Source organism: Mastigoproctus giganteus, chromosome 5, assembly GCF_048544385.1.
Source record: "Mastigoproctus giganteus isolate SK-2022 chromosome 5, ASM4854438v1, whole genome shotgun sequence".
Lineage (NCBI taxonomy): Eukaryota > Metazoa > Arthropoda > Arachnida > Uropygi > Thelyphonidae > Mastigoproctus > Mastigoproctus giganteus.
Genome location: NC_143579.1, coordinates 115,355,372 through 115,368,507, shown reverse-complemented (window position 1 = coordinate 115,368,507; position 13,136 = coordinate 115,355,372). Strand labels below are relative to the sequence as shown.

Genomic DNA, 13,136 nt, shown 5'->3' with positions numbered 1-13,136 from the left:
GCCTACAACCCAGATTGGACCCCAAACCTCAAAACCGTCAAAGAAAACCAAACTTTACCCAATCAACAACCTGGATGGGATACTCTCCGAAAAGAAAGATGGAATCCCTGACAAGCCTACAACTCGGAATGGACCCTGAACTCCTAAAAAGGAAAACTTGACTGAACTTGACCCAACTACTGGATTCCTACAGCAGACTCTGACTCAGATAGCAGCTCTGCTGCATATGCATCACTGGAGATCCATCATAGCAACTACTATCTGGGACTCACCTGTGGAAAGGGATCAGACTGACCTTCTGGACAGGACATTGTCCTATTTTTGGCCAGGTCATGATACTGATGTCAATGGACTTAAAGGAAATGCATCGGATTCGACCAACTGCAGCCTTGCTGGGTACCTTTATTCCTCTTTCCTGGCAGGGAGGAGCCAGACTCCTGCCCCTTCTCTCTTGCTGCACTCTTTTCTTTCTGGTGGAGCATGGGCCTGCCCCACTGTCACTAACTGGGGGCATCTTCAATGTAAACAACGTGGAAATGGAGGGAACCCCTTGTGCCGCTTGATCCGAAAGGGCGTTTTCTTCCGCTAATCAAATACAGGTAGTTCTCAACTTTAAGAGTTAGTTCATTTCTAGCGTGTGCTTGTGAAGCGAAAACTCATAAAGCAGGAATTTATTACCCATAGATGTAATGTTAAAAACAGGGGTTACATTCAAAATGAAATTAGTTTATGTTTAAACAATGACTGACAAATCAAGCAAATTATAAAAATAAAGAAAATTATTTATGACTTACAAATGTTAAAGAATGTTCATTCTTCATCATTATCGACTAAATGCACACTCGATGATCACTCATTACTGGCTCGGCACTCATTGGTTTGTTGCACAAGGAGTCGTCTTCTTCAGAAATGCTTCAAGAGGCTCTTGTTTCCAAGATAATCTCTTTTCTTTATAAATTTCAATAACATGCATAAGCATTTTTTAATGGAATGCACAAATTGCAACTAACACAATTTGCACCAAGAAACAAGTTTACGAAGCTTAAAAGAAACAAAGGAATGAAGAGAAGATTCTGAAAATTTCTTTGTTTTTTATACAATTAAAGATTTCAGTAAAAGGAAAACACACTTCACCATAATAACGCAAAAAACCACACAATTCCAGCTATTAGTATTTTCACAAATGCTTTGGTTTTGGTTTTTTGGTTTGGTTTTTTTTTTTTTTTTTTTTTTTAGGAGCATTAGCAACTAAGGCCATATTGCTCCGTGAATATGCGGTGGTCATTCCTGACCTTTCCGCATCCTCCGTATTTGGTGGTGACGGGCTCGAACTCCGGTCTAATCAAGAAGCATGTGCTACGCACTGCTGCTCCTTCCCACCTGGCTACGGAGGCGCCATTTCACAAATGCAATAACATCAAGTTTACTACCTGTTTATAACTGCTTGCCCAATAAACTGGAAAGTGCAAATTGTTTTTATTGTTTTATAGTCGTGACCTCCAGAAATGTGCTTTAGAAAAATGCCACAAAGGCATTCAAAATTGGTTCTTATAACAGAACATATGATAATGATGATTTGTTGTTTGTCATTCAGTTTTAGGAGCATTAGCAACTAAGGCCATATTGCTCCGGGGATATGCGGTGGTCATTCCCTGACCTTTCCGCATTCTCCATATTTGGTGGGCATGGGCTCGAACCCCGGTCTAATCAAGAAGCGTGTGCTATGCACTGCTGCTCCTGCCCACCTGGCTATGGAAACACCTGATAATGATGAAAGTGTAGTGCATTTTAGTAATTTGAATTGGTAACTAATACAATTTGCCTTATAAAAATGACCTTTTAGAGAGTTATATACGAAAATTTCAACTTCCGAGGTCGTGGAAAGAATTACCAAAAAACAATTTGTTATTGGGTTCCCATTACGATATTTTCATGATGCGATGGTGTCTCGGGAACGGATTAATATCGTCAAGCTGGGTACATTGTATTGTATAGCTATGCATGTGGTTTGAAATGGAGTATTTATGAATGTTTAACATTCATTTTTTGCAATTAATGTTCATATTTTCGATTTTGTTGATACTTGTTACTTTGAAAAAAAAAAAAAAACTCGTAAAGCGAGAACTGCTTGTATGTACCGAAATTATCCAGTTTAAACTATAACTCTATTGATTGCTTATGTTTCTTAAGAGCTCACTTTATTCAGACTGGTAGTATGGATCATCATCATCATCATCATCATCAGCCATTTTCAATCCACTGCAGGATGAAGGCCTCTCCAGCAACTTTCCAGTTCCTTCTGTTTTGAGCACTGGCCATCCATTTACTACTCAAAAACTCATGAATTTCATCTATCCATCTCCGCCTTTGTCTTCCAGGTTTTCTTCTAGCTCCTCTTGGGTACCATTCTGTTATTTTCTTAGTCCATCTGTCATCATGTCTTCGAGCTATGTGTCCTGCCCAAGACCATTTTAGTTCTTTAGTTTTGATAAGAATGTCCTTTACTTGAGTTTGCCGTCTAATCCATGTGTTCCTCTTCTTATCTAACAGTCTGATTCCCAATATAATTCGTTCCATTCTTCGCTGTGTAGTTCTTAGCTTCTCTTCCATTCTTTTGGTGAGTGCCCAAGTTTCACTTCCATAAGTCATGGTGGGGAGTATACATTGATTCATTATTTTACGTTTCAGACAAACTGGGATATTGCTCTTCAGTATGTGACCATATTTCCTGAATGCTATCCATCCAAAATTTATTCTTCTCTTGACTTCCAGCCATTTATCATTATTACAGCTAATAACTTGTCCCAGATAAGTATATGACTCCACCTTTTCAATTACTGCTCCTTTAATCATTATTTCCCTTTCTGTGGCATACTTGTTCATCATTACTTTTGTTTTAGCCATATTCATCTTTAGTCCAAAATCCTTACTAACTGTGCATAACTGATTAAGATTTTCCTCTAATTCTTTGGGATCGTGGCTTATGACCACAATGTCATCTGCAAATCGTAAATGGTTTAGGTACTCTCCGTTCACATTGACTCCTTTCTGCGACCAGTTTAATCTTCTGAAAGCTTCCTCAAGGGCAGCAGTAAACAGCTTCGGAGATATTGTGTCTCCTTGTCGAACTCCTTTCTCGATTTTAAATTTGCTACTGTCTTTGTCTAATCTAATAAAGGATGTAGCACTCTCATATATTTTCTTCAAAATCATAATATATGGAGTATCTATGCCTTGTCTTTCCAGTGCCCGAAACATTGCCTTATGCTGTATGGAGTCAAATGGCTTTTCATAATCCACAAATGCCAGGCATAATGGTGTTTTATATTCATTTGCTTTCTCCATTAGCTGTGATATTACGTGAAGGTGATCCATAGTTGAGAATCCTGTCCTAAAGCCAGCTTGCTCTTTCAGTTGATTCTCATCAAGTATTCTTTCTAATCTGTTAGTAATGACCCTTGTGAACAACTTGTAGATATGGGATAACAAGCTAATTGGTCTATAATTTCCAATTTCTGATTTATCTCCTTTCTTATGCAGCAAAACTATGATTGCATTATTCCACTGCTTAGGCATCACACCTTTTCTAATGCACTTTGTGAAGAGCCTTGCCAGTTTTTGTGTTATGGCTCTTCCTCCCAATTTTAACAACTCTACAGTAACTTCATCTTCCCCCGAGGCTTTCCGATTCTTCATTTTCTTCAATGCATGTTCTACCTCATCAGGAAGAATATCGGGTATGTCGTATGTGTTGCTACTTTGCAATCCATCTTCCCCACTGCTGGTATCATTCCCTCGCTCCTTGTATAATTCTCTATAGTAGTCTTCTGCTATTTGAATTATGCCTTCTCTGCTGTTTATAAGTACACCATCGCTATTCTTCAGTTTCAGTATCATTTGTCTTTCTGTATTACTGCTCATGGCTGCTGACTTAAATCCTTTGTTTTCCCTTAATGCTTGTTCTACTTTTCTTGTGTTAAATCTTCTTATGTCCTCTCCGAGTCTCTTTCTAATGGCTTTGCATAACTCAGTATACTCAATTTTCTCCCTGTCAGTGTTTTTCTTGCTCTTCATTTGTCGTCTTTGGTTCATCATGACAAGTGTTTCTTGACTAATTTTCTCTTCTTTGGATTTCTGTTTCCCTATAGGTTTCTTGGGCTTTATCACTTTCAGAAAGTTGTAATATTCCTCGTCGATATCTTGGTCCTGAGCAGTCTGCAGAAGCTCAAACTTGTTCTTAAGTTCCAGTACATACTGCTTTTTCTCCTCCTCTGTTATTTCAAAGACCTTTGTATTATTTACTCGAGTCAGTTTTTTCCTTTCCTTTCCTACATCTATATCAAGTGTACATCTTACCATTCTGTGATCACTTCCAACATTTACCTTATTCAGGACGGTAACAGCATTCACAATATATCTTCTGTTAGTGAGGATGAAGTCGATTTCATTAGTTGTTAATCCATTTGGACTCTTCCTGTCCACTTTCTGTTCACCCTTTTCTTGAAAAAAGTGTTCATTACTGACATTCCTTGAGATTCTGCAAATTCCACAAGTCTTTCACCTCTTTTATTTCTTTCACCAATTCCAAAATTTCCTATAGTTCCTCTTTCTGCGCTGTTTTGCCTTTTTCCAACCTTAGCATTGAAGTCCCCCATAATAATAGTGTAGTGGGTCTTCTGCTCATCTAGAAGACTCTCAATTTCAGTGTACATTTCTTCAACCTCTTCATCATCATGGCTCGATGTTGGTGCATAAATCATTATAATCTTTAGCTTGTACCTCTTAGAAATCTTGAGTATTAGTCTTGACACCCTTGGTGATGTACTTTTGAATTCCAAAATGTTGTTTTTAAAATCTTTATGGACCAGAAACCCAACTCCACCTTCACTCCTTTCACTGTTTCCATTAGTGTACAGCAGATTTCCACTTGATAAACTTATAAGTGTTTCATTTCTTCTTCTTGTTTCAGCCAAACCGATGATATTCCAATTCACATTTTCTAATTCCTTTTCCAGCTCTAATATCCTGTCTTCACCGATGAGTGATCGTACGTTATAACAGGCCAAGTTCAATTTCCGTGCATAGTAGTATGGATGCTTAAACATAACTAAACTTTGTAATCTCAAAATGTATTTTTGATGTATAAACATATTTGGTGGCATCTACTAAATTTCGGATGGTAGTAAAATCAATTTGTCATGATTTTGCGATGCAGAAATGATGTCATTTGATGTCATTCCTGTTTCAAAACAAAACGGAATTGGGAGAGACAATCATGGAAAGGGTCATGGGAGGTGATCTTGGATGTGCTCAGAGCTGGCATAAACCAGCTGGTGACAGAAAAAGTTTATGATTCGGGGCATACCACTTAGGTGGCTTAAATGGATATCTTGAGGGCAGTGATCTTGGATGTGCATTACAATACCTGTCTGTATTACTGAAGCGGTCGTATAGTTCCACCAAGAGACAAATCATAAACGTTTTTCTGCAATCAGCTGGGCCAGCCAAGAATATTTGAAGCGGTTTGCGATTGGGAGATAAGAGACTCCAAATTACATGTATGAGTAGAATATTTTGTTTGTCATTGACCATTCTCATTAAGTTACAGAAGTCCTCATTGGTCATCAAGTGTTCACCTTTCTTTGCAATTGAAAGTACTTATTATTATTATTTTTTGCACATTCATATATATATATGCAAATGTTTCCATATATCTTCATCCTTGTTATTTCATAATTTAATTATTTTATTATAAATTGTTTCAGGTAAGATCTCATAAATTACTGAAACAAATTCATCATCATGCCTCAAAAGCATAAGAATCACTAAACAAATTCTGTTGTGTGTGTGTGTGTGTGTGTCTTTCTTAACTAAATGACAATGGCATACAATCATGACAGATATTCAGAAAAGTTACCAGTTATACTTTGTCTATCGTCTAAGTGACCAGAATAAGGTATGGGCATCACATTATTTGTACTGCTTGTTTGAATGGATTATGTGACTGGCTGGAACAAAATTATGGAACAAAAGAAAAAAAGTTGATGCCATTTACCATATCGTGATATGGAAGATGTCAAAAGAATGATCTTCTGACATCTTCCTTCATTTTGATGGTGATTGTTACTTTTGTAATATGAATGCAATTGGATTCTCAGTGAAGATAAGCACAAGGTTGTTTATCCACACGTGATTCAAATAATGAGATCTCATGACAATGGTATGCTAATTCTGTGCCTCCACAATGTGGATTCTTTAGAAGACAAAATGGAATGCAATGAAGGTGTGACTGGCAGGGATCTGAGAACTTCGGCCTGAGTACACATCTATCAAAGAGATTGGAACTGGAGCTGCTCATCTAAGATGAGCTGAATAACCTGATTAGAGATCTAGCTTTCTGCAAAGGTAAAGTTGAGCTTCTCATCTCATGACCAAAGCAGAACCATTTGATTAAGAACTGCAAAGTGTGCCACTATCAAAAAAAAAAAAAAAACCAAGTTTTTGTGACATTCTTTTTGAAAACAGTCTGCTCTGTTACTATTACCATGATATCAACGGAGTTTTTAGGGAACTGTCACGAGTACACATTACATCTGAATGGCACTTCTTCAGTGTCTTCTCACAGCAAAATTTGAAAGCTGTTCTTTTGCATAACAGGAATTTAAAGCCAGTCATTCCCATTGTTCATTTGTTCATCAAAAGGAGACATATTACAATGTGAAAACAGTACTCGAAGCAATCCAATACAGTACTCAACAATGGAATATCTGTGGGGACCTCAAAGTCACTGGTATGTTAATGGGCATGCATGGAAGGGTCACAAAATATTGATGCCTATAGGACAGCTGCTGTATCACAGACCATTACATCAGATGTGACTTATCTCAAAGAACATATGAAATAGGAACGATGTGCAGTAAGTTTCATAAGGGGTCCAATGGAGATTTTCCTTCCACCTCTTCACATTAAACTTGGCCTAATAAAGAATTTTGTGAGAGTATTGAATAAGATGAATTCATTAATTAAGTGAGAAATTTCAAACAGTCAGTGCTATGCTATGAAAATGAAAGATGAAATCTTTAGGATTAAAGCTTTGAAAAATGTCTAAATGTACTATCATTAAAAGTATGGAAGTCTTTCAAATAACACAGTGGAAACTTTTTTTTTGGGTCTCATTTACTATGGAGGAGAAAAATATGGTTATAATGCTTAAGCTATAAAAAATACATAGAAAACACTTAAACCACAAAATAAATACAGTAAATTAATGCTGCAACATCAATTTGATATATTTATTTTGTGGTTTAAGTGTTCTCTATATATATTTTTAATAATTTTAACCACAGGTTTTCTATATAAAAGATAAGAGTTCGGAAACAGTTCAATGCATATAAAGGAATGGAATGTTTTATGTTTCATTTCTTGCATTTCCATTTAGACTTCTTCCCCAAAACCCTGGTGAGTGATGAGTGGGAGGTGATTCACTAAGTCAATGGAAAATTGCTAACAAGATTTCTGGAACAAACACATGTTGGAAGGCCACTGTTGGATGTCATAATGCAATATTTCAGACAAATTTACCAAAAAAAATCATCTGCACAACATTTTTAAATTGTACGTATATTTTTTAAAAATTATGTACTATATAATTTTAACCATGTACACTATATTTTTCTGGAAAGAACTAGAACACTAGGACTTGAGAGTGTCTTCAGTGCTGCGTGCGGTCTAACGTTATCCAGTTCAGTGTTGGCATTCGAGGTGAGCGGACGCGCTTAGTCAGGGCTCCTCAGTTAAGTCGTTTACTTTTGGATAGTGCTTTTAAATATTTGATTTATTTAGATATTGTTGGATTATTTTGTTATAGGTTTTCCTGTAACAGTTTGATTTTAATAATATTATATATATATAATTTTTTAAAGTTAACTTTCATTGATATTTATTTAATTTTATAATGGTAGTTACGAGATCTGACTTAAACACGTCACAGGGTATCGTGACTCACACAGAAATAGCCGATGGCAATTTACGGGTGAGTAATGATTTAATCCGTTGTGGAACCTGTGGAATGTTTTCCAAGGTCGACCTGGTGACTAATCCTACCTCACCTGGGGATTCTTTTCTTTGTGATCGATGTAAGGAGTGCACCGATCTTAAATTACAATTTGGTGCACTGATGGAACAATTTGAGTCCCTGAAAAAATGGGTGCTTGCCCTCGAGAATAATGCATCTGGGAGCTCATCAGGGACTCAAGACTCCAGCAATCTACCAAGTGATGCACACCTGATTCGAACCTCAAAACAGAAAAACCAAGTGCAAACTACTCTGGTTAAAAAGGACATTGTTTTATTAGGAGACTCCACTGTCAGGGAAACGGGGAATATTTTTTGTAATAAGGATAGGTGGAGTAGAACCAGGGTATGTCTGCCGGGAGCAACTATTGATGATGTCACCAACAGATTGTCAGATTTTAAAGGGGATAAAGAGAATATTATTATTCATGTGTGGACTAATGATATTAAACGTACACGATCTGACGATTTGTTGGAAAAATACAGGACCATGCTGAGGAAATGTCGCGAGCTAGGCCATAATTTCTATGAGTCTGCAATTCTGCCCAGACACGATAGGAGGGATTATATGTTAAGAGCCTTGTGGATTAACTCAAGACTTGAAGGAATCTGTAAGGCTTTAGGGGGGAAATTTCTATCATCATGGCCCACACTTGTAGGTAGAAGGAATTTGTTTTGTAGAGACGGAATACACTTAAACAAAGGTGGTGCAAAAGTTTTTGCCAGTATTATTGAGGATACTTTAAAGGTTCAGGGAAACTGCTAGTTAGGGGGGATGTGGGTAATACTGACACGCGTTTATCTGATAATATTGGTCAAAGTAACTCTTGCACATTCCTTAAGAGTTCTTATCTGTAACCCCAACTGGACGTATTATCTAGATGTTCTGGGGGCAGAAACGTTTCACGTGAGGGGGTAGCTAATATCAGGGAAGAGAGCCTAAAAAACTTCAAGGGTTGTGTTAGGGTTGTTAAATATACAAGAACAGCAAATCTTAATTGTTTATACAGTAACGTTAGAAGTGTCGTCAATAAAATGAGCGAATTGGAACTGCTGGTTAAAACAAGTAACGCCGACATAATAGGGCTTACAGAGACGTAGTGCCACCCGGAAATTGGGGATGATGAGTTTAAGTACGGCTTGTATAATGTATTTAGGAAGGATAGGATAGATAGAAGGGGTGGTGAGGTAATGCTTCTTATCAGAAGAAGCCTGAGTGCGATGATAGCTTTCCCGGATTCAGCCATTTCACATGCTAGTATAGAGTCTGTATGGTGTGAGATAGTTGGAAACAAAGGTATAATGCGAGTAGGAGTAATCTATAGACCAGGTGATTGTGAAGATTATGACAAAAGCCTCTACATGCAAATGGAATGGGCAAGTAAGCGTCAATGCCTTATAATGGGTGATTTCAATTTGCCTCTAATTGATTGGAGTAAATGGGAAGGAAACTCGACATGGGGAACAAAATTTTTAAATCAACTAGATGACTGTTATTTGTATCAACATGTCAGGGAAAGTACTAGAGAAAAGAATATCCTAGACCTCATCATCACACATGAATCAGATGACATAACAGGGCTGACAGTAGAGGAACCAGTAGCAGGAAGTGATCACGGAGTTCTACGGTGGATGATGACGAGAGAGGTAGCAGAAGTAAAAGGCAAAGGAATGGGTTTTAATTTCAGAAAATGAAATTACGATGCCTTAAGGTACTACATGGCCTCTATTAACTGGGTAGATATCGTGCAGAAAATGAATACATTTGAACTGTGGTACGCTTTTAAAACATTAATCACAGATGCCTTGAATGCGTATATACCATTAAAAAAATACTCCACGAGGAGGGTTCCAAGTTGGATGAATAGTGAAGTTGCCACATTACTTGAGCAGAAAAAGGTGGCATGGAAAGGTTACATCAATAAAAAGGGCAATAAAAAGTACTGAAGCCTATAACAGCTACAAGGTGATATATAACAGAGCCACAGAAAAGGTTCGACAGGCAAAGGCAGTTTATGAGAAATCACTAGCAAACAGGGCAAAGAGGGGGGATAAAGAATTCTTCACATATATAAATGCCAAGAAGAGCAGGACAAACCAGATCGGACCTTTACGTAAGGGAAAGGGGATAGTATTAAATACACCAGCTGCCATTGCAGATGAACTCAACAGTTACTTTGCATCGATATTTACAAATGAAAAACCTTTTGTGGCAATGGGAAACTGCGGGAGCGAAGTTAAAAAATATGTAATTAATGATATTGAAATTTCGCAAGATTATTTAATGAAAAAACTTTCGAGCCTACAGACCAGTAAGGCTCCTGGAGTTGATGGAATATACTATAATCTTAAGGGAGGCGGCAAGCGAGTGCATTGAACCATTGAGGCTAATTATGCGAGCATCACTAACTAGACTCTGGGGAGATTCCCTTGGATTGGAAAATGATTCTGAATTCCACCCTTATGTATCTCCCATACATAAGGGTGGCTCTAAAAGTGAAGTTGGAAATTATCGACCTGTTAGTCTGACTTCAGTAGTAGGGAAAATCATGGAGGCAATGATCAAGGGTGGAATTCAGGATCATTTGGATCGAATTGAAATTCTCAAGGATACTCAGCATGGTTTTGAAAAGGGAAAATCATGTTTAACAAATCTGGTTTTCTATTTCAAAAGGGTCACTCACGAGTTGGATTTAGGGAATAATTATTTTGACATTGTTTATTTAAATTTCAGCAAAGCTTTTGACTCAGTCCCACATGAGTGGTTGCTTTATAAGCTGGAACAGGTTGGAATCACTGGGAAAATCCTTAGATGGATAGAAGGATGGCTTCAGGGCAGGAGGCAGAGGGTTGTGATAAATGGCTATTCCTCAGATTGGGTTGATGTAAGAAGTGGGGTTTCCCAAGGATCAGTATTAGCACCACTGTTGTTTTTAATTTTCATAAACGACATTGATGAAGGGATAGAGGGCATGATGTCTAAATTTGCAGATGATGTTAAAATTGGTAGAGTAGTTAATGATCACTGTCAAGCTGAGCTTCTTCTTCAGAGAGACCTAGATAGACTTCAGAAAAATGGCAGCTGTGCTTTAATCCAACAAAGTGTAAGGTATTACACCTGGGAAACAGTAATCCCAAAAAAAATTATTCATTGGTGGAGTTCAACTAAACCCAGTACTGGAGGAAAGGGACTTGGGTGTTACGATACGGTCAGACATGAAATTCTCTGAGCATTGTAAACAGGTTGCAAGGAAGGAAGGCCCATGGTGTCCTATCGATGATCTATCGAACTTTTGCAAGTAGAGATAAGAACGTGATAATCCCATTATATAAGGCTTATGTTAGACCACACTTGGAATACTGTGTTCAAGTATGGAGACCGCACCTAAAGAAAGACATCGAGCTTCTTGAAAGGGTGCAAAGATGGGTAACTCGCCTGGTGAGATCGGCAAAAGGGCGTCCTTATGAAGATAGACTTTGAATATGTGGGTTGCAGAGTTTGGAAACTAGACACCTTAGAGGAGATTTGATTGAGGTGTTTAAGGCTCTGAGGGGCATCAGTAAAATGAATGAGGACGAAATTTTCAAGATTATAAATGATGTTAGAACTAGGGGACATAAATTCAAGTTACGGGGGGAAATGTTTAGATTGGACTGCAGGAAGTTTTATTTTAGCCACCGAGTTATAAATTACTGGAATAAGTTGCCTTCATGGGTGGTAGAGGCCGACAGTTTGGGGAAATTCAAAGGTCATCTGGATAGTACTTTCGGGTAAGGGAAGTGCATAGGATGATAGGTTTAATTTCCTTTTTTTTTATTAATCATTATTATTTATTTATTTATTTTTTGTTTTATCATTGTTTTGTTCGGATTTTTTTTTTTTTTTTTTGGCTGGTGCAGCATAAGCCATAGGCTTTCTTGCACCATGCGGCCATTACTAATACTAATATAAAGTGTACTGAGTTTAAATTATAAAAGTGATAAAAATGTAACTGCAACCAGTCTTGTGTTTTTTGATGATATTATATTAACTTGTAATGATATTATTAACAGTCATATTATGAAAACTAAGTATATAGAAAAAAAACTGAAAACATATTTGGAATCTGCACAAAACTGGTTTAGAAAAGTGTGTTTACATCTTTGATGAAAAAGAAAAGTTAAAAGAAAAGAAAAGTAATTTTCCCAATCCTCTTTTACATTTATTCAAAACTTGTATGCAGCAGGTGGAAGTTTATTCCAACAATCACTCTCTGGTTGAAAGCAAACTTTTGCACATCTATCCTGCAACAATCCTTTTCCAATAAAAATTCTACTTAGATGTGTTGTCAGAGAAAGGGTAGGTATGTCATCAGTATTTAGTTTACTCAACTCATCAAAAGCCTTAAACACTTCAGTCAGGTCTTATAAATGCCTAGTTTCCAGATGCTACAATTTACAGAATTCAATTATTTTATTTTAAGAGTACCCTTTTGTGACCTCTGAATTATCTGAATAATATTTAAATATTATTAAATTAAGTTATATGCATTTTTAAATATGCAAGAAGGGCCTGAAAACTTTTTGTAATAGCTATATGGTTTTTTAATGAGGAATGCTTAGCATATGGATTCACTGATATGATAAGCTTGCTTTCTTGCAGCACCATATGCCACTATTAATAGATGTATATCCTCTACACTGTTAAACAATTCATCAACTTTTGTACTTGGCAGTCATACTGTTTCATCTATCCCTGTTACAGAATATACTTACTCCCTTAGTCTTGAACAGTTCAACTGTTCAAAATAACAACCTACTATGGGACCTGTGATTTTTCACTTGGTGACCTTTCTCTGTAGGTAGATGTATGGGAGTAGGTCTATCAGTGGTTTGGAAGACCCTCCTCCCCAAAGTATCTGATATTTTCTTGATTTAATTCCAACAGGGCTAGCAACTCTTCCTCAGGCATTTAGTCTTTTTGATCAAAATTTGGAATTTCTGTTTCATTTCTCTTTGTCTCTGCATTTAACTCACAAAAGGATCATCCATGACACATTAGGCCCTAACAGGGCCAATTCCAA

At 37.1% G+C, this 13,136-nt stretch overlaps 1 protein-coding gene across 1 annotated transcript in view; it reads right to left on the bottom strand.

Moving 5' to 3' along the window:
* mbc (dedicator of cytokinesis protein myoblast city) overlaps positions 1 to 13,136 on the bottom strand; it is a 966,604-nt gene that overhangs the window by 71,643 nt on the left and 881,825 nt on the right. The gene's annotated exons all lie outside the window — the stretch shown is intronic.